Below are 22252 nucleotides of genomic sequence, written 5' to 3'. Positions count from 1 at the left end.
ATCAAATATTATTGATAAAATCAGATGTATTTTAAACAGTGACGTTCATATTTCTTGAAACTAAGACCTAAATTTATTAAAAAATCAAATATTATTAATAAAATTACATGTATTTTAAACGTGGGTGGTCTTATTTCTGAAAACTAAAACCCATCTTTATTTTAAAAAATCAAGTATTATTATTAAAACCAGATGTATTTTAAACGCGGATGTTCATATTTCTGAAGACTAAAACCCAGCTTTATTAAAAAAATCAAACATTATTAGTATGTTGAAGATTAGTATACATTATTATCCAGAACACAGCCAAGTGTTTTATACAAAAGACAGCCATGAAGTAAAGCTAAGTCAACTCACATGTCTCCCTCTGTTTCGCCCGAATCATCCTCTAAAATGTCTCAAACTGTTTCGCCCTTTCTGAAAACAAAAACCCAACTTTATTAGAAAATCAAATATTATTAATAAAATCACATGTATTTTAAAAATGGACGTTCTTGTTTCTGAAAACTAAAACCCAACTGTGTTTCACCTAAATCATCCTCTAAAATGTCTCAAACTGTTGCGCTCTTTATGAAAACTAAAATCCAACTTTATTAAAAATCAAATATTATTAATAAACTCACATATATTTTAAACGTGGACGTTCTTGTTTCTGACAACTAAACCCAACTTTATTTAAAACTCAAATATTACTAATAGAATCAGATGTATTTTAAATGTTGATGTTTATATTTCTTGAAATTAAAACCTAACTTTATTTAAAAAATCAAATATTATCAATAAAATCACATGTATTTTAAACGTGGGTGTTCATATTTCTGAAAACTAAAACCCATCTTTATTTTAAAAAAAAATCAAAAATCATTAATAAATCAATGTATTTTAAACGTGGATATTAATTTTTCTGAACACTAAAACCCAACTTTCTTAAAAAAATCAAATATTATTAATATGTTGGAGAGTATTATACAGTATTACACAGAACACAGCCAAGTGTATTATATAGAACATAGCCATGAAGTAAAGCTAAGTCAACCCACATGTCTCACTCTGTTTCGCCCAAATCATCCTCTAAAATGTCTCTAACTGTTTTGCTCTTTCTAAAAGCTAAAACCCAACTTTATTAGAAAATCAAATATTATTAATACAATCAGATGTATTTTAAACGTGAACGTTCTTGTTTCTGAAAACTAAAACCCAACTTTATTAAAAAATGCAATATTATTAATAAAATCAGATGTATTATAAACGGTGATGTTCATATTTCTTGACACTAAAACCTAACTTTATTAAAAAAAATCAAATACTATTATTAAAATAACATGTATTACAAACGTGGGTGTTCTTGTTTCTGAAAACTAAAACCCATCCTTATTAAAAAAATCAAGTATAATTAATAAAATCAGATGTATTTTAAAACGTGGATGTTCATATTTCTGAAAACTAAAACCCAACTGTATTTTTTTTAAATCAAATATTATTAATATGTTGAAGAGTATTACAAAGTATTATACAGAACACAGCCAAGTGTATTATATAGAACAAAGCCTAGTGTATTATACAGAACACAGCCACGGAGTAAAGCTAAGTCAACTCACATGTCTTATTCTGTTTCGCCCAATTTTTACGCTTTAGGTATGTTTTATGTCATTCTATGATATGTAAAAAAAAGTTGAAATAAAATTATAATGTTAAGAATTAAAAAAGAAGTTCAAAAAATAAACTTCAAAAAAAGTATAAGAAAATGGGGGATGGGCCCAAAACATTGGAGTGGGAGGGGGCCCCTTGGAGGTTGGGGATAGGGGACCTTGGAGGTTTGGGTTCTTGGTGGCTAGGATCATTGCGGGTTGCGGTCCTTGATGGTTCAAATCCATAACCGTCTCACTAATCCCATATTGCGCACTTGTTCATTCTAAGACATGTAAAAAAAGTTGAAATAAAATTATCATGTTAGAAAAATCAACTTCAAAAAAGTATAAAAATGGGGGGATGGACCCAAAAAGTTGGAGGGATGGGGGCCCCTTGGAGGTTGGAGAGAGGGGACCTTGGAAGCTGAGGGCCTTGGTTGCTAGGGTCATTGGTGGTTGCGGTGCTTGATGGTTCAAATCTATAACCATCTCACTAATCCCATATTGTGTACTTGTTCATTCTTCGACATGTAAATAAAAGATGAAATAAAATTATAATGTTAAGAAAAATAAACTTCAAAAAAGTATAAATAATGGGGGGATGTGCCCAAAAATTTGAAGGGAGGGGGCCCCTTGGAGGTTGGGAAGAGGTAACCTTGGAGGTTGAGGTCCTTGGGGGCTAGGATCATTGCTGGTTGCGGTCCTTGATGGTTCAAATCCATAACCATCTCACTAATCCCATATTGTGTACTTGTTCATTCTAAGACATGTAAAAAAATTGAAATAAAATTAAAATGTTAAAAAAATAACTTCAAAAAGTACAACAAATGGGGGGATGGGCCGAAAAAGTTGGAGGGCGGGGGTCTCTTAGAGGTTTGGGAGAGGGGACCTTGGCGGTTGCGGTCCTGGTGGCTAGGGTCATTGGTGGTTGCGGTCCTTGATGGTTCAAATCCATAACCATCTCACTAATCCCATATTGTGTACTTGTCTATTATAGCGACCATAGCCGAGAAGTAAAGCTAGGTCAAGTCACTTGTCTCAAACTGTTTCACCGCAAATAATCCCCTAAATGCCAATTAATTTCTGACGTTTCCTTTGTTCTGTCAACTATGCACAGATACATTTTAAACTTACCAACCTCTCAGACTTACCTTAACTGTTACGCGCTTTTAAACTCTTTTATCCCTTTCATACAAACCAATTAAAAATATGAATAATATCTAGCTTTGTTTCCCCCTATATGAAACTTCTACTTAAAAAATATTCGATAATCAGATAAGAGGATTTCAAAAAAAATGTCCCATGGACAAATTGTGGCAGCGGAGTGTTCACTAGGTGAAATCATGTCATAGAAATTACGTAAATTCAATTCTGAAATTCCATTGTGATTGACCTAGAAATAGATCACACGCCTATTTCTAGGTCAATCACAATAGAATTTCAGAATTGAACCCATCCCCCATTTTTTTCTATACTTTTTTTGAAGTTTTTTTTTACATGATAATTTTATTTCAAATTTTTTTACATGTCTTAGAATGAAGAAGTACTTAAAATGGGATTAGTGAGATGGTTATGGATTTGAACCATCAAGGACCGCAACCACCAATGACCCTAGCCACCAAGGACCTCAATCTCCAAGGTCCCCTCTCCCAAACCTCCAAGGAGCCCCCATCCCTCCAACTTTTTGGGTCCATCCACCCATTTCTTATGCTTTTTGAAGTTTATTTTTTTAACCTGATAATTTTATTTCAATTTTTTTACATGTCTTAGAATGAACAGTACACAATATGGTTAGTAATTAGGATTTGCCAAAGGAGCCAATCCCCCATCATCTTACCTCTTCCCAACCTCCAGCCTTATAATTTTATTTCATCTTTTATATTACATGTCGAAGAATGAACAAGTACACAATATGGGATTAGTGAGATGGTTATGGATTTGAACCATCAAGCACCGCAACCACCAATGACCCTAGCAACCAAGCTCATGTTGTGTGTGTGTTGTTGGAAACTTATGATTTGGTATTTTTACTTATGTTGGTTCATGATTTTACTTGTGTGAAAGTCTGTTGTTTCTTGCTTCCCTTGCTAGGTTTCTTCTTATGTTGTGAGTGTGTGTGTGTTGTTGGAAACCTATGATTTACTATTTTTACTTATGCTGGTTAATGATTTGACTTGTTTGAAAGTCTGTTGTTTCTTGCTTTCCTTGCTAGGTTTCTTCTCATGTTGTGCGTGTGTTGATAGAAACTTATGATTTGGTATTTATACTTATGCTGGTACATGATTTTATTTGTGTGAAATTCTGTTGTTTCTTGCTTCCCTTGCTAGGTTTCTTCTCATGTTATGTGTGTGTTGTTGGAAACTTATGATTTGGTATTTTTATTTATGCTGGTTCATGATTTTACTTGTGTGAAAGTCTGTTGTTTCTAGCTTCCCTTGCTAGATTCCTTCTCATGTTGTGTGTTTGTTGTTTTAAACTTATGATTTGGTATTTTTACTTATGCTGGTTCATGATTTTACTTGTGTGAAAGTCTGTTGTTTCTTGCTTCCCTTGCTAGGTTTCTTCTCATGTCGTGTGTTTGTTGTTGGAAACTCGTGATTTGGTGTTTTTACTTATGCTGGTTCATGATTTTACTCGTGTGAAAGTCTGTTGTTTCTTGCTTCCCTTGTTAGGTTTCTTCTCATGTTGTGTGTGTGATATTGGAAACTTAAGATTTGGTATTTTTAATTATGCTGGTTCATGATTTTACTTGTGTGAAAGTCTGTTGTTTCTTGCTTCCCTTGCAAGGTTTCTTCTCATGTTGTAAGTGTGTGTTGTTGGAAACTTAGGATTTGGTATTTTTAATTATGCTGGCTCATGATTTTACTTGTATGAAAGTCTGTTGTTACTTGCTTCCCTTGCTAGGTTTCTCCTCATTTTGTAAGTGTCTGTTGTTGGAAACTTATGATTTAGTATTCTTATTTATGCTGGCTCATGATTTTACTTGTTTGAAAGTCTGTTGTTTATTGCTTACTTTGCTAAGTTTCTTTTCATGTTGCGTGTGTGTGTGTTGTTGGAAACTTATGATTTGGTATTTTTACTTATGCTGGTTCATGATTTTACTTGTGTGAAAGTCTGTTGTTTCTTGCTTCCCTTGCTAGGTTTCTTCTCATGTTGTGTGTGTGTTGTTGGAAACTTATGATTTGGGATTTTTACTTATGCAGGTTCATGATTTTACTTGTGTGAAAGTCAGTTGTTTCTTGCTTCCCTTGCTAGGTTTCTTCTCATGTTGTGTGTGTGTTGTTGGAAACTTATGATTTGGTATTTTTACTTATGCTGGTTCATTATTTTACTTTTTTGATAGTCTGTTGTTTCTTGCTTCCCTTGCTAGGTTTCTTATCATGTTGTTTGTGTGTGTAGTTGTAAAATTATGATTTGGTATTTTTACTTATGCTGGTTCATGATTTTTCTTGTGTGAAAGTCTGTTGTTTCTTGCTTTCCTTGCTAGGTTTCTTCTCATGTTGTGTGTGTGTTGTTGGAAACGTATGATTTGGTATTTCTGCTTATGCCGGTTCTTGATTTTACTTGTGTAAAAGTCTGCAGTTTCTTGCTTCCCTTGCTAGGTTTCTTCTCATGTTGTTTGTGTGTTGTTGGAAACTTATGATTTGGTATTTTTACTTATGCTGGTTCATGATTTTACTTGTGTGAAAGTCACTTGTTTCTTGCTTCCCTTTCTAGGTTTCTTCTCATGTTGTGTGTGTGTTGTTGGAAACTTATGATTTGTTATTTTTGCTTATGCTGGTTCATGATTTTACTTGTTTGAAAATCTATTGTTTCTTGCTTCCCTTGCTAGGTTTCTTCTCATGTTGTGTGTGTGTGTTGTTTGAAACTTATGATTTGGTATTTTTACTTATGCTGGTTCATGATTTTACTTGTGTGAAAGTCTATTGTTTCTTGCTTCCCTTGCTAGGTTTCTTCTCATGTTGTGTGTGTGTTGTTGGAAAAGTATGATTTGGTACTTTTACTTATGCTGGCTCATGATTTTTCTTGCGTGAAAGTCTGTTGTTTGTTGCTTCCCTTGCTAGGTTTCTTCTCATGTTGTGGTTGTGTTGTTGGAAACTTATGATTTGGTATTTTTCTTATGCTGGTTCATGATTTTACTTGTGTGAAAGTCTGTTGTTTCATGCTTCCCTTGCTAGGTTTCTTCTCATGTTGTGAGTGTGTGTGTGTGTTATGATTTGGTATTTTTACTTATGCTGTTTCATGATTTTACTTGTGTGAAAGTCTGTTGTTTCTTGCTTCCCTTGCTAGGTTTCTTCAAATGTTGTGTGTGTGTTGTTGGAAACTTATGATTGGGTATTTTTACTTATGCTGGTTCCTGATTTTACTTGTGTGAAAGTCTTTTGTTTCTTGCTTCCCTTGCTAGGTTTCTTCTCATGTTGTGTGTGTTTGTGTTGTTGGAATCTTATGATTTGCTATTTTTACTTGTGCTGGTTCATGATTTTACTTGTGTGAAAGTCTACTGTTTCTTGCTTCCCTTGCTAGGTTTATTCTAATGTTGTATGTGTGTTGTTGGAAAATTTTTAAACTTGTTCCCTGCTTTAGCTGAAAAACCTTTAAGAAAACAAAAATAAAGAAATTCATTAAACCTAAAAGACCTAATTTCCAAAACTTTCAACTACGTTGAACAAAATGGATATCTCAAATTTTGATTGGATGTGTTTGGGAAAATGGTGGGCGTGAGAGGGAACGTTAGTCGCTCTCCAATCACTTTCAACTATTAAAAAGGCACTAGCCGTTTCAATTTACAATTGAATGAGCCCTTTTGAAGTTTTTACGACACCACTTTCAATAAAAACCTTATATGCCCCCAGGACAAAAGTTACAACCCTTGTCCTGAGGGACGTGGGGGGAGGGGTTGTCATCCTTAAAGACCTAATTTCCAAAGCATTCAACTACGTTGAATAAAATGGCTATCTAAAAAATTTGATTGGATGTGTTTGGGGAAAAGGTGGGCATGAGAGGGGCTTAGTTGCCCTCAAATCACTTTCGATTACTAAAAAGGGCACTACCCCTTTGAATTTCCGATCGAATGAGCCTTTTTTCAAGTTTCTACGACAAAGATTTCAATAGAGACCTTATATGCCCCCAGGCCATAACTTATAACCCTTGCCCTGAAGACTGAGGGGGAAGTGTCCTGCTCAAAGGTATAATTTCCTGATGCCCTGGTATGAAAAAAAAACAACAAAAAACAAACTCCTTCTATAAAAGTCTTATATGTCCCCAGGGCATAACTTACAACCCTTGCCCTGAGGGCTGTGGGGGAGTGTCCTCCTCAAAAGCATAATTTCCATCTGGATATCAACTACGCTGAACAAAATGACTATCCAAAAATTTTGATTGGATGTGTTTGGGGAAAATGTGGGCGTGAGAGGGGGGTTAGTTGCCCTCAAATCACTTTCGACTATTAAAAGGGCACTAGCCCTTTGAATTTCCAATCGAATGAGCCCTTTTTCAAGTTTCTACGACAAAGATTTCCATACAAACCTTATATGCCCCCAGGGCATAACGTATAACCCTTGCCCTGAAGACTGTGGTGGAAGTGTCCTGCTCAAAGGTATAATTTCCTGATGCCCTGGTATGAAAAAAAAACAACAAAAAACAAACTCCTTCTATAAAAACCTTATATGCCCCCAGGGAATAACTTCCATCCATTGTCCCCAAGGTTGTGGGGGAGTGTCCTCCTCAAAAACATATTTTCTTTCTGGAAATCAACTACGCTTAACCAAATGGCTATATAAAAATTTGGATTTGTTTTGTTTCGGGAAAAGGTGGGCGTAGAAGCGGTGTTAGTTGCCTTCCAATCCCTTTCGACTATTAAAAATGGCACTAGTCCCTCCAATTTTCAATCGAACGAGCTCTTTTCGAAGTTTCTATGACAACTTCTTCGATATGCCCTGCTCTAAGGAAAATAAAATTGATAAATACATTGTGCTAACATCGTTCTTATATGCCCCCAGGGCATAACTTAAAACCCTTGCCCTGAAGGTTGTGGGGGAGTGTCCTCTTCAAAAACGTATTTTTTTATTTGGAAATCAACTACGTTGAACAAAATGGCTATCTCAAAATTTTGATTGGATGTGTTTGGGGGAATGATGGGCAAGAGGGGGGGCTGGTTGCCCTCCAATCACTTTCGAATATTAAAAAGGGCACTAGCCACTCCAAATTTCAATCGAATTAACCCTTTTTCTACGACAACTCCTTCGAGACGAAGTGCCCTGGTATGGAAAAAAAATAATACATTGTGCCAACATCGTTCTTTACTTAAGCGGCGTTCACAAGCATGTCTAGCTAAAATCCCATGTCTAGACACGTGTCTAGCAAGAATCCAATGTCTAGGCAACGACCGTTCAGAAGTAAAATTTGGCACTTAGGTTAACATGCTAGACAAGATACTTGGCTAAACATTGAGTTCTAGACTCTAGAACTCAATTTCTAGAATTTTCGATTACAGCGAATCAGAATGTGTCAAGATCCACTGTTTTTATACTTTTTGTTTACATTTATAAACTGAAATTTAATTTTTATTTTCTCATTATTTTTTTTTTCATTTTAGGCAAATATTCAACACAAGACATAATAATGAAGCACACTAAGGCAATTGTTTTGCTTATCTCATCCATTAGCTTGTGACAGTTAAAATAAGAATTATAATATTTGAAAGTTTTGCCCGCATAAGCTCTGTTGATTGGCTAGAAATGACAATTTGAATATAAATTTGTAGTTTTAGCTAAGCACCGAATTTTACATGTGAACGGTCGTTGCCTAGACATTGGATTCTGGCTAGACACGTGTCTAGACATGGGATTCTAGCTAGATACGCTTGTAAACCGCTTTAGGCAGCGCGATTGCGCTGCCTATAAAAATTACCTCTTTGGAAATTATTAAAATACTTTAGCGTAAAGAGCGAGGTATTAAGGAGGGGACGAACCCCCTCATATACGTAATAATTTCTGTTCGTTTCAAGTTTTAATGTTACTCTTTTTTTCAGTTGAAAAAACTTGTTTTTTATTTAGTTTCTGATTGTTTTTAAATAATGCTGGGAAACCCAGCAACCCCTTCATCCCCGTGAAAAATTCTTCCATGGAAAGATCCTCCCACATGATCCAATCCCCCGACCATCACCCCCCCCCCCCAGAAAAATCCTCCCCTGAAAACGTCTGTATACTTACCAATAACCAACACTATATATAAACAATGGGTAAAGTTCATAATTTTCAGCCCTTTTCCTGGGGACTGTGAGGGATTATGGCGTCCTCAAAAACATAGTTATTAGATGTTTCAACTGTGCTGAACAAAATGGCAATCTAAAAAATTTTGATCCAGTGACTTTGGGAAAAAATGAGCATGGGAGGGGGCCTAGTTGCCCCCCAGTTTTTTGTCACTTAAAAAAAGGCACTAGAACTTTTAATTTCCGTTCGAATAAGCCCTCTCACGAAATTCTAGGACCGGTGGGTCGATACGATGACCACTGGGGAAAAAAAACAAATAAACATGCATTGGTAATCAATCTTCTGGCAAAAAAATACATGAATCTGATGGTGTGATTTTCGTTAAGATTCTATGATTTTAGGTGGTGTTTCCCCCTTTTTTCAAAAATAGGGCAAATTTTCTCAGGCTCGTAACTTTTGATGGGTTGGACTAAACTGGATGAAACTTATTATTTAAAATCTGCATAAAAAGCATCTTCTTTTGACGTATCTAGTCCGTTTTTTAAAGTTTCGGTTACTATTGAGCCGAGTCACTCCTTACTTACAGTTTGTTACCACGAACTGTTTGATGCTTCTTGTATTTTTTTTTTATATACCAACGAATACTAGATAGGAAAGAGACAAAAGGCTAAGTGGAAGTAAAGTTGACGAAAAACATTTGTATAGAGTGGAATGAGTTGAGAATGCAAAGTGGATAAAATCTTCTCTTTTCAATGAATACAGTCATTTAAATCTGTTTCAACCGGCACTATGTGAGTCCCATTAATTGCAAAACAAGCAGAAATCAAAATTTCCTATTTGACCGAAAACTATCTAAAATTTTCAACCAAAGGTTTTTCGTAAAAATGTTTTTCCTTTTTATAAAAATGTGATTATAAATATTGAAAAAGATGTATTTGTAAACAAAATTTCTACTTTTATTTCTGTAGATTCTACACGTCAGAAATAGGTATTTATAAATCCTAAGTTTCAAAGATTTCCCCCTCTACTTGACAGGGATTGACCTCTCAGCTTACATCTTTTGTTCGAAGCATCACTGTATCACGAAGCATCGCTGTATCACTGAAATCCAATAGAAACATAAGTATTCAATGGAAATACACGTTTGCCATTGCTTTCTTATTAATCCGTGAAACAAAAACCAGTTTTGTGATGCAATGCCTAAACGTGCTGCTTTTCAACAGTCATTTTTTTTAGAATCGGCATGCCATCACCTTATTATCTTATGAAAAAAAAACAGGCTTTGTAACGTATGCAGTAAACTTGCCCCTTATTGACCAATATTCCCTTTTTGTTTGGAATTATCATGGTCGAAACCACAGTTCATATAATTATCCAGTATGATCATTCCCTATCTCACCCATTATAAAAACCCGGACCGGGGTGCGAGTGCTCCGGAGAACGTTTTTGCATCTATAAACATAGGCGGTATCAGATATTTACACGGGTAGACAAGTCAGATTGCTCCTGGACGCGAAACTTGGCTTCAACGTAGGAGCACTATTTTTGAAGAAACTAATTTTGAATTAATTTATTCCAATACATACATGAAAATCGGTAGTCAGTAGTGTAATGTTATTATTAGATGTTTTTAGGAATTAAAAATAGGTTTCGAAGTCTCAAGTTGGTTTCAAAGGCATTTTGAGAAAGTTTCTGCCAAAATACGTGTTCCAGGGTAATTGGACCGCTGAGGGCAGATCAAATGAGAGGAGCTGTTTGTACGCGCCGATATAAATAAATAAATAAATAAATATATATATATATATATATATATATATATATTTTTATTTCCTATGGGAAATTTTGAGGAGTATGTTGAGTTAAATCAAATAAATTTTATGAATCCAAGTTTTTAAAAAGACCTATCTGCGATATCTTAGGAGCAGGTAAGTTTATTAATTTGGAAGTTTCATGGCCACTGCTACTACAGGTACTACTGTGGCTGCAAATGAGACTGTAACTACTTCCAACTCCGGCAACTTGCAACTGTGACTGCTTGCATTTGCTGCTACATCAATTTGTAACTATTTTCAGGGAATATGGAGGAGGATGTTGAACTTTGAAGCTTTAATGTTAAAAAAACATAACTTTCATGTTTTGATGCTTTGAAGAAACTTTGATACCGAAAAACGAAAAAATTTTTCCGAAGTCAAAATAATTAGTGTAAGCAGGGCTGAGAAGTCACAAGATCAAGTTTAGCTCGGGTAGAAAATTCATAATACCCAGCGTAGCTTAGGCTGACAGGTCTTGAAATGCAGTTTAAATTGGAGGTTCTGGGCGGGGGAGCTTCCCCCTACCCCCTGTCTAAGCCCAATGTTGTATACCGATACATCAATTTTAGATTCAAAGATCCTATAACTTTTTAGCTATTTTCCACTCCAGCGAGTGAAAAGCCCCCCTCCCCCTCCGTTTTTTTAAAGTTTATCAATAAGTAGTTTTCGCCAAAACAATTGTGCTCAATGGTTTTGCCAAATTTGACCGTGAAGCCCCTCCTCCCGCTTATTTCTATTGGGCTGACTTACTATTACTAGTAAAGTAATACCTTAATTAATGAATATGCACTTGAAGTGCTACAAAATTAAAGGTTATTCTGAAATATACCTGCATCCGACTTATTTTAGTCTTAATATTCAACAAGTCTTGCCAGAAGGTGAGACAAAACATAAGCCAGAGCTTTTGAAAAACAATCCAAAAATGAGCCAGAGCCTTTGAAAACATGCCAAATAAGCCAGACAACGTTTGGCGCTAAACCCAACAGGACTTTTACCTTGCTTGCTTACCATTACCATTGCCTTGAATACAAGCCAAAAATAGGTCGCTAAAATGTTCTGTGTAAACTGTAACTCTACTTTTACCTTGATTGCTTACCTTATGTTCACCCCGCTGTTCTTTTACGCAATTAAATAAATAAAAAAAAAGTTTTTTTTAACTGAAAGTAAGGAGCGACATTAAAAATTAGAACTTAAACGAGTTTTTACTTAATTTAATTTCTGAACGTTGTTGAATCAATGCAGGTTTCGATTTTGGCTCCCCGTATATGAATAATTAAAAATACATTTGCATATCAATTTTACTTTTTTGGCTAAATGGCTTTCTCGAAAGTTGTTTAATTTTATTTACGAGAGTTTTATTAGTAATAAATATATATAATTTACGAATTAACTTACATAACGAACTTCTTTATTCGTATATTTTATTACATATATTAGGGGAGTTCGCCCCCTAGTCAATACCTCGCTCTTTACGCAAAAGTTCGATTTTTTTTTCCAATTCTTTAAGAATGACCCCTTAATCACAAAGGCCGTTAATTACAATACATTGTTCTTATGAAAGTACTAAAAAAAATTTACCGTAAAGAGCGAGGAATTGACTAGGGGGCAAACCCAATCATGTAATAGTTTATGTTCGTTTTAAGTTTTGATGTTGAAAAGTTTTCAGTTGGAAACTTGTTTTTGATATTCAGTTTCTGATCATTTTTTAAATAATGCTTGGAAATCCGGCACCCTTTCAAAGCAATGTCCCTTCCCCCATGGAAAAATCCTCCCACGTAGCCCCCGATCCCCCCACTACAAGAAAATATCCCTCCCCCCTGAAAACGTCTGTATACTTCCCAACAACCGATACTATACGTAAATATTAGGCAAAGTTCATAACTTGCAGCCCTCCCCCCGGAGACTGTGGGGGATTAAGTCATTCTCAAAGACATAGTTATTATATGTTCGACCATGCTGAACAAAATGGGTATCTCAAAATTTAGCTAGATAGCTAGATCAAGTTTTACGGACAAAAGATGCCCAAAAATTAACATCTTGGGCAAGAAGAAAAGCAGCTCATCTCTTAATGGGATGAAAAATGGATAGAAGAAAGTGTTTAAGGGGGATTAAAACTATTAGAGGAGGTGAAGAATAAAATTTTAATAAACTGGGGCTGAGGACAAGTGTGTGCAATTGCTATTGTTATAAGCAATTGTTGTTGTTTTGGCCTCAAGCGGCTTGATTTCTGAAATAAGTCTTGAGTAGCAGTAGAAATGGCTGTAATAATACCCAAAATAATAACTAACTTTTAACAATGTCTATAATGACTATAGGCTAATGAATAAAGCAATAAGCAAAATCAATTATTTATTTGTTCTTTTAATGTTTATTCAGCAATTTAATTCCGGTAACACTAATATAAAAAATTAGTACAACAGGAATATAAAATATTAGTATATGCAATACTATATACATTTTTATATAATAGTAGTCCTATATACTTTTTATGACATTTTTTTCAAATTAGGATTGATAAAAACGCAAGTAAATGCAAAGAAAATATAAAAAATAGTTGAACACTTAGATATTTTAACTAAAATATGAAAAATTCGGCGGCAAGAATTAACCCTTTCCTATACTTTTAATGAAAAAAAAAATTAAGTATCTTTCAGAATCTAAGGAGGAGGGTACTTTTTCAATGCAAATACAAAAAAGAGAAAATTTTTAAACTCTGGGGCAGTGGGGAGAAAACCAGACTCTGTCTTATGTGTTAGTGGTCAAAAGATTCAAACACATTCTACAACTAAACCCAAGTTAGAGAAACCCGAATTTTTACGTAGCACACATAGGTCCTTTATCATACAGTACTTAATAATTCAATTTTTATTATTTTAAATTAATATTTAATTTATTCAAATCTTTTAAAAAATATTCAATAAGAGGCCCATTATGCTCATGATAGTCCCAAATATTCAAAATGAAACTTCCCTTTGCCGTCAGAATGGGATGGGGTTCATAGTTGTGCATTGAATGAATGGTTGAGAAAAAATCAAACTAGTACCAGAATCCCCAAATACTGATACTCTGATACCCCAATACTGATACACCAAATAATGAATATTTTCGGTAGGTATCGATTACAAAGACAAGATATCAGCGTTATGGGTTCCAATAACAACAGAAACTTCATTTCAATAATACGTAGTATCTAATTCTCTTTACAAAAAATGGTTTAAGTAGAGAACAACCTCCTCCTCCTAAGACTGGATGGTTGACAAAGTGTTACTATTTTCTCCAGGAAGGGTTGTTTTGACCCTAGAATACTAACCATGGGTAAAATTTACCCATGAAAATTGAATTTACCTTTTTTCTTACCCTGAAAGTAATAGAAATGAGGTGGAATTTCATGTATTTTATTTAGGATACTTGGAAGAAAGTCCACTAGAAATGGACCGAGTTATTTAGTATTCTGCTACGGTACTCATGATAAGGAGACAGTTAGTGAAGATTGCTTAGTTTCTTATGCAGAGAATATTAATGAAGCAAAGAGGTCGAAAACTTTAAAGGTAGGACAAGCATTCACAGAAGTAGCGACTTTTCCCAATATATACAAAGAGTTTGCAAGAACAGGGACGTCTGAAAATTCTTCTAGTTCGTCTATTTCTGGACTTTTGAACAGTTAGCTGCGACCCAAGAAGAAGTTACGATAACTAAGACTAAGCTAGTGTCAGATATAGAAAAACGTGTTGCAGAAAAAATAGCGCAAAACATTGGAACTGGGTCTTCTGGTGCTGTACAGATAAATAGCCAAATTATCACTGCAGAAATTTATGACACTATAGTGCTAGATTTTAATACGAGGTTTGAGCGCAAGAAAATCGTATTTTTACAATGGAGAACAAGCTTGATGATTTTGAACAGGAAGCTATGCAAGACTGTCTGATATTCTCAGGAATAAGACAGACACCTGGCTCAGATCTTGATATGACTGTACTAAACCTTGTTAAGTCAACTGTGGGAGTTTCAACATAAGAACTTGCGTAAAAAATGTTTAAAACTAAATAAAAATTCGCTGGATCTGGAATTTATGTCACTGAATTTCTTACGAAACGTAGAAAGGCAATATTAAATAGTGCACGGGACAAGTTCGGTGTGAAAAATGTTTGGACAGATAAAGGTCGCATTTTCGCGAAATTACCCAGCCAGAGCGCAGCGCGTCGGCTCTATAGCCTAGCTGATACTTACTGAGTTTTTCATAGTTGATTTAGTAAGAAGTGTCTTTTTTTTCTTATTTTTACCTCTGTTTTTGTTGGTTTTCTTTTTCTTTTCTTTTTTTTTTGAGTGGATGTTGTAAGGATGATGGGTGATATTTCTCACTTGCATTTTCTAGAGAGTAATCTTTTTAGAGTGGGAGATGTTCTTTATGATGATTTACTTCCGGAAAGTATAAATGCTGATTTTTCGCCGCAGAGAGATAGTTGTTATGTGGATGTGATTTCGTCAGGATTAGAGGTGAATGCAAGATCGTTTTGCCTGTGTCATTGGAATTGCCATGTAACTTCAACGTATTATGAAATTCACCAGTTAATTGATAATGTATATAGTAAATTTGATGTAATTGGCCTTTGTGAAACTTTTTTAACTTCTGAACACGTTCTGTCGTTATATAATTTACCAGGATACAGGCTTATTGTAAGGAATAGAGAGAAAATGGGACGTGGAGGTTTAGCATTTCTGGTAAAGGACCATTTTATTGCTAAAATAAGGGAAGACCTATCAGTTTGGATAGAAGGTAAGGCGGAATCTCTTACTCTTGAGCTGGAAGTTGGTGGAAAGGATATATTGATTACTGAGGTTTATAAACTGCCGAGTACAGTTTGGGAGGAGTTTGAAAATAGGTTTAATAGTTTAATGGATGCAGTAGAATTGAGTAATCTGGAGTGCATTTACTTGGGGGATTTTAGTTTTGATCTTTTAAGTTTATATAATGATAGTTTGGATTTTTTAAACCTTTTCTCCAGTTATGATTTTTATTCATTAGTTGGGATTCCGACTCGTGTTACAGGATAGTCAGCTACACTTATTGACAATATTTTCGTGCGATAGCTGTTATGCTGAAGTTATAGTAAATGAGGCTTCCGATCACTTTCCTATAGTAGCAGTGACTTCATATCAATATGCGATAAAGCAGAACAGGACAGAGTTTAAAAGAAGGCAACTAAAAAGAGAACCTACAGAAGTTTAGAGAGGAACTAAGTATCGTGTCATGGAAACCAGTTTATGAAGAATATAAAAGTGTTTCTGCGGCATTCGATAAGTTCATGGACATATTGCAGCCAATATTTGGAGAGAACTTGCCCAGTAAAGAGAAAAAAGGTGAGGAAAAAGGATCCCCGGAAACATTTGGTAACTATGGAGCTACTAGACTTAATTAGAAGGAGAAATACATTGTATTTGAGTTACTTAAATAGTAACCATAGTCAAGATCTAACTGAATTTAAACAAATCCGTAATCAAGTGAATCGGCTAAGGTGGTCATGTATCCGCGAATATTATAGAGAAATTTAAGGAAAACCAAGGCAATTCGAAAACGACTTGGAATATTATAAATGAAGTCGTAAATAAGAAGAAAGAGACCGAGATTCCTGCTAGTCTGATCTTTGATGGTAAATTGGTTGATGGAAATGATGAGGTGGCTAATTTGTTTGGTGAATATTTTTCTAAGATTGGTGAATCAATAAGTGAGAATCCATACGATGAAAATAATGAAATTAATGAGACGTTAAGTGATGAAAGGGGAAATGGACTGGAAATATCTACAGATGAAATGAATTTTGGAGAATTAAAACAGATAATAGGATTGGTAAAATCAAGTTCTTTAGGAAATGATGGAATTAATCTGAAAACGTTCAAGCGTGTTATCGTATATTTGTTGCCTTGTATTGTTTATTTGATAAACCTTTCTTTGAGAAAGATGAATTTCCTACTCGGCTGAAAGAAGCTAAAGTTATTCCGCTTTACAAAGGGGGTTCTTAGACAGATCCGTCTAATTGGAGGCCGATTTCAATGTTGCCCGTATTTGCTAAGCTGTATGAGAAAGTAGTGCATCGACGGCTTTATAACCATCTGACTACTTACGGTTTTCTTAGTGATATCCAGTTTGGATTTAGGAAAAACCACTCTGCAATACATGCAGTCCAGCACCTAACAGATTTCATTAATGGTGCTCTCGAAAAAAGTGTACTGGTAAATTCAGTATTTATAGACTTTAGAAAGGCTTTTGAAACGGTGGTTCATAAAATTTTATTGCGTAGGCTAAGCCGCTTAGGGATCCAAGGGGTTATTCTGAAATGGTTGAATCTTATCTTAACCAGCGCATTATTCGAGTCTCTATTAAAAATTCTATTACAAAAACTTTTATCGTTAATTCTGGTGTGCCTCAGGGTTCCGTGCTTGTCCCACTTCTTTATATAAATTACGTTGATACCATGCGTTTTTATATATCAGATGCACTGATAACGTCTTTTGCTGATGACACGGTGTTTACGATTACAGCTAATTGTCTGAGCCAGTTAATGTGAGAAGACAAATAAGGCTCTCGCAGAATTGATAAGTTTTAAAAATTCTAGTTATTTGGTAGTGAATATTTCCAAAACAAATTTCATGACATTTTGTAGAAATGGAGTTTCATATGTTTTAGATAATAAAATCGTTTTTAATGGTGAATTTTTAAAGCATGTAAATGGTGTTAAATACTTGGGCTTTAGTCTTGATTTTAAGTTAAGTTGGAAACCACATTGTGATCTTGTGGCAGTTAATATTTCAAGGGGGATGGGCGAGATAAGTTGACTAAAAAACCAACCACTGTCAAGTGTTATTCTTTGACTATATCATTCTATTGTTAGCCCTTATTTATTGTATGGTTGCATGCTAAGAACTAGTAGTTTTATTTTAAGTTTTAGAAAGGTCCAAATTTTACAGAATAAAATAGTTCGTATTTTAGGTAATTATATTTAGTTTGAAAATAGCACGTTGAATTACTTTACAAGTTTGAAAATTTTAAATATTTATCAGTTACGGGATTACCAGTTAGCAATTTTTATTTATCAATGTTTGATTAAGTGTTCACCGGAGGTATTTTGGGGAATTGTTAAAGCTAATTCATCTTATCCCTGTTATGAGACTAGAAATGCAAATGACCTTGCATCTGAGCTCCGAAATACTCAACGTACTGCGTTTCTGCCTCGTTTTGCGGTACCGGGGGTGCGGAATTCCCTCCCAGATGCTATTAGACAAGTTGATAATGTAAGCCAGCTCAAGAGTAGATTGAGGCGTTACCTTTTGGGTTATAATTTGAATGATTAGAAATTTGAATAATGTTTGGTATGAAAATTTTTTGGACAGATAAAGGTCGCATTTTCAAATGTTTTACTTTTACTATATCATTCTATTGTTAGCCCTTATTTATCGTATGGTTGCATGCTATGGACTAGTAGTTTTATTTCAAGTTTTAGAAAGGTCCAAATTTTACAGAATAAAATAGTTCGTATTTTTAGGTAATTATATTCAGTTTGAAAATAGCACGTTGAATTGCTTTACAAGTTTGAAGATTTTAAATATTTATCAGTTACGGGATTACCAGTTAGCAATTTTTTATTTTCAATGTTTGAATAAGTTTTTTTTTTCTTTAGTGGATGTTGTAAGGATGATGGGTGATATTTCTCACTTGCGATTTCTAGAGTGTAATCCTTTTAGAGTAGGAGATGTTCTTTATGTTGATTTAATTCAAATGCTGATTTTTCCCCTCAAAGAGATAGTTGGCGTACACTGGACTCGTCCATATCGCTAGCAAGTGCGATTTAAGGTAATTTAAGGTTATGTGGATGTAGAGCTTTATAATAATGTATTTGCAGCCATCGTAAACAAACCTTCGGGTTTTTGTAGATGGCTGCAGTAAATTTGTTTGTATTTTTTATGCTAAATGAATTAATTTGGAGTTGAAAAAAAAAACTAGGCTTTATAACGATTTTATATGAGACGCTCGTAAAGCCACATATGCAACAACATCATGAAACGCCAGGCTTAGCCCGTCGACTCCATCGGAGACGTCCTGAAGGTGAATCCTGTTAGTCGAACAGCAGTCTCAGGCGAGGGCAAGAAAGAAAACTGCCAGTTCTATTCACTCAGTAGATGCCGCAGGACCACTCATCGCTGTACCTCATGCTGGAATCATTTTGCAAATACCAATCATAATTGTGCCTAGAGTACGGACCAGAATAGCCCAAGAACATAGGAGAACTAGTCATTCAGAAAAATATTATCGGTTTTTTTGTTGATTTTTATCCCGATCATTTTGAATAAACATTGACCATGGTCATCGATGTCAAAGATTAACAAGTATAATTTACCCGCCTTTTGTAGTAATTTTCCTAGGTACTCTAGGGTCAGCAGCAATGGGTTTTAAAGCCCACCGAAATATACAAAAAATTAAACAAATAAACATCAACATAAAAAGTAGATGATTGGCATGCTTGCATCTTGCACTCGCTGATGTTGTTTTGTAGAAAACTTCAGTGACAAATGAATTTTTTTTTTTTTTGCATGAAAACAAGGGAGAACATGCAAAAAGAACAGGGATCCTGAACATATAAAACCCATAAACAAAGGAAAAGAAAATTTCCACAAACCAATTTCTTCAACAACCACAAAATATTGTGTACAACAGGAAATAGATGCAAGCAAGAAGCATTGCTGCATGTTAATGAAACACTCAGACCTTAACCGGCTCCCCAAAGGGAATCTTCTCAAATGAAAGGTGTTTAAGCATGTTTAGCATGGTGAAGCAGAAAACCATTGGGAGAGAATCCTCTATAGAAGGAAAATTTTGCAGGGCGTAAGATCCAATTTTTATGCACAATGGCCTCTGCAAAGGGCTGCCTCGACCCTGTCAGGGTGGGTCGACCCACCTATAGTGAACCCCAAATCCACAGTCCTAGGATCGATAGGGCCGGCGATCCTTCATCTGAAAATGATTGCCACAAAAAGAACAGACACTGCCTCGGATTTTTTACCCCTTGTGACTATACCCCTGCCTGCCCATGGACCGAGCTCTCACCATCGACTAAACCTAATTGGCCAAGGTGGCCTTAGAATCGCCACCTGGAATGTTTTAACGCCAACTTCCCTGGATCAAAAGTCCTGCTCGTTCGGGAGTTGAAAAGCAATTGAATCCCAACAGCAGGCATCACCAAGACACATCTTCTCGACAACAACTCCGAGTTCATTGGGGAGGGATATTCCTTGCTTGGGTCTGGAAACGCGTCAGTCTGTCCAAATGGCGTGGGCCTTGTAAATGACTGCAAACGCAAAGACGTGCCTCCTTTCATCCTAGCAAATCTCCGACACGATAGTGATAGCACAGCCTCAGCACAAGCATGTGAAGTGGAGCAATAGTATGTTACGCCCCAACCAACGATGCTGATCAGTCTACCAAAGACGAGTTTTACTCTCAGCGTTAATGTCATGGATACCACCCTCATGACAATGTCACTCTTCTGGGCGACTTTAATACCACTGTCTCTGACTCAGCTGGCATATGGCAAGGTGTGGTAGGTGGAGCGATTCCAGACAATGTCAATAAAACAGAACCCGTCTCTTGCAAATTTCCGCAGCAAATAACCCCGCTATCTCAAACACAATTTTCAAGGGAAGAGGATACACAAACAGACTTGGTATAGCACCGACGGAAGACCAGGAAGAGGATAGATTGTGTCATCTTAAGTCAGAGATGGAGATTGTTTATTACGAGCTGACGTAGGAGCAGGGGGAGTAACCTCGGATCAAACGAGAATATTAAAAGAAACTGCCTCCTTTTACAGGGTGTTGCATAAAAAACCTCCAGTAGGAAACACAAAACAGAACTGCTTCGGTGAATTCCAGTCCAGATACCGCGTTACAGAAGAAGAAAATGCACAAATAGGGGAAGAAATTACGAGACATGAAGAAGAAAAACTGATATCCGGGTTAAAAAAGGGAGTATCGGCAGGAATGGACGGGCTAAGCTATGATTTTTGTAAGCTAACGTGGAGCGAAATCGGTTTATATTTAAATCAAGTGCTAAATGAATTTGGGTCAAGAGGATACCCTGGAAATGAACTGTCGGTTACATCACTGTTATACAAGGAGGGACCTAGAGAAGGCCTCCGAAACTGGCGACCTATCTCCTTAACAAACTTCGACTATAGAACATGTACTAAAATATGGTCTAAAAGACTGGAGAAAAGTGCAGCGAAAATAGTGGGATATTACCAATACGGTGGAATAAAAAGCAGGAAAGCCCAACATGTTCTGACAGTTCTCAGAGACCTTTGCCTTCGGCGAGATAAAAAAAAACGATGGAAAAGTGTTAGGTTGGAACCTATTAGCCCTAGTTGACACTGACTTAGTGAAGGCGTATGATTCCGTGATACGAGAGATTTTGTAATTATTAACGCGACTAAATATGAGTTTCGGAAAGGCAGTCATAGATAAATTGGAAAGAATATATTTTGCACCGAAAGTGGTTATAAAAGTGAATGGAAGACTGACGATAATAATAAACCCAGAAAGAGGTCTGCTGCAAGGGGGCCCTTGTTCTGGAACCCTATTTGAATTATATCTCGACCCACTCTTTCGGTATGTAGAAGAAAGAATGTGCGGTGTTCAAGTTTCTGAAAAAAAATTTCTTAAAAGTGCAGCTTTCTTAGATGACAGAAATTTTGAATTATATCTCAACCACTCTTTCGGTGTATAGAAGAAAGAATGAGCGGTGTTCAAATTTCTGAAAATATTTTTTCTGAAAAGTGCAGCTTTCTTAGATAACGGGAATTTTATCACAGGAAGTGAAAATGGTGTGAAAACTGTATGTAGGGGGTTACATTGGTACGAGGAAGGATTTCACATGAAAATACACAGAAAAAAGAGCAGTGTGCTACCCTTACAAAACCTGCAAATTATGATGACATATCAAGAAACTGTTGACTCCCGTTTGCGGAAAAGCGCGAGTATTGGGACTGACTTTTGAAAAAGTGCTGAACACAAGAAAAATTTGGGAGGAAAAAGTAAATAAAATAGTGGGGATATTGAGTCAACCGAGAAAAATTCCAAAACGATGTTGGAAAGAGTTCTGTATGCCAATACATATTGCCTCAGGCTATTATTTTACACTGCTCCTGTTTTCGCATTACCTGTAAACCTTGCCAAACAAATTGAAAGAACCATCTGGAGATTTTTTTGGGCGGGGAAACTTGAAATGCTACAAATAAAATTGCTATACTATTTGGGATGCTTTTAGAAGTGAGAAAGAACCGAATTAGCCGTTCATTGATTTTCAGTTATCTTTTAAGAATCTAAGTGAATTGCCGTTTAGTTATGAACAGAAAGAGTTTGTGCACTGCATGATTCAAGGAATCTTACCTTTTAGTGACAGAGTTAGTCGCATATTGAAAACCCAAGCGCCTACTTGTTCAATGTGTGGAGACAAAGTGCTTGACGGACTGATGCACGAATTGATTCAATGCCCCATGAATGGTGGATTACCCCAAAGATTATTGGAAATATTAGAAAACGAAGGAATAAAAAC

At 35.7% G+C, this 22252-nt stretch overlaps 1 protein-coding gene across 8 annotated transcripts in view; it reads right to left on the bottom strand.

Moving 5' to 3' along the window:
* Positions 1 to 17548: 17548 nt before the first annotated feature.
* LOC148940354 (uncharacterized) overlaps positions 17549 to 22252 on the bottom strand; it is a 47860-nt gene continuing 43156 nt past the window's right edge. For all 8 annotated transcript variants that reach the window (XM_089105903.1, XM_089105910.1, XM_089105905.1 and 5 more), the window contains one exon: positions 17549 to 22252. This exon is cut by the window's right edge and continues 1942 nt beyond it. The gene's annotated coding sequence lies outside the window, so the exon portion shown is untranslated.

The sequence above is a fragment of the Artemia sp. Qi Xiang Cuo genome, chromosome 20, assembly GCF_049724085.1.
Source record: "Artemia sp. Qi Xiang Cuo chromosome 20, ASM4972408v1, whole genome shotgun sequence".
Classification (NCBI taxonomy): domain Eukaryota; kingdom Metazoa; phylum Arthropoda; class Branchiopoda; order Anostraca; family Artemiidae; genus Artemia; species Artemia sp. Qi Xiang Cuo.
Note: the sequence above shows the minus strand (reverse complement) of the source record. Positions and strands in the feature narration are given on the sequence as shown.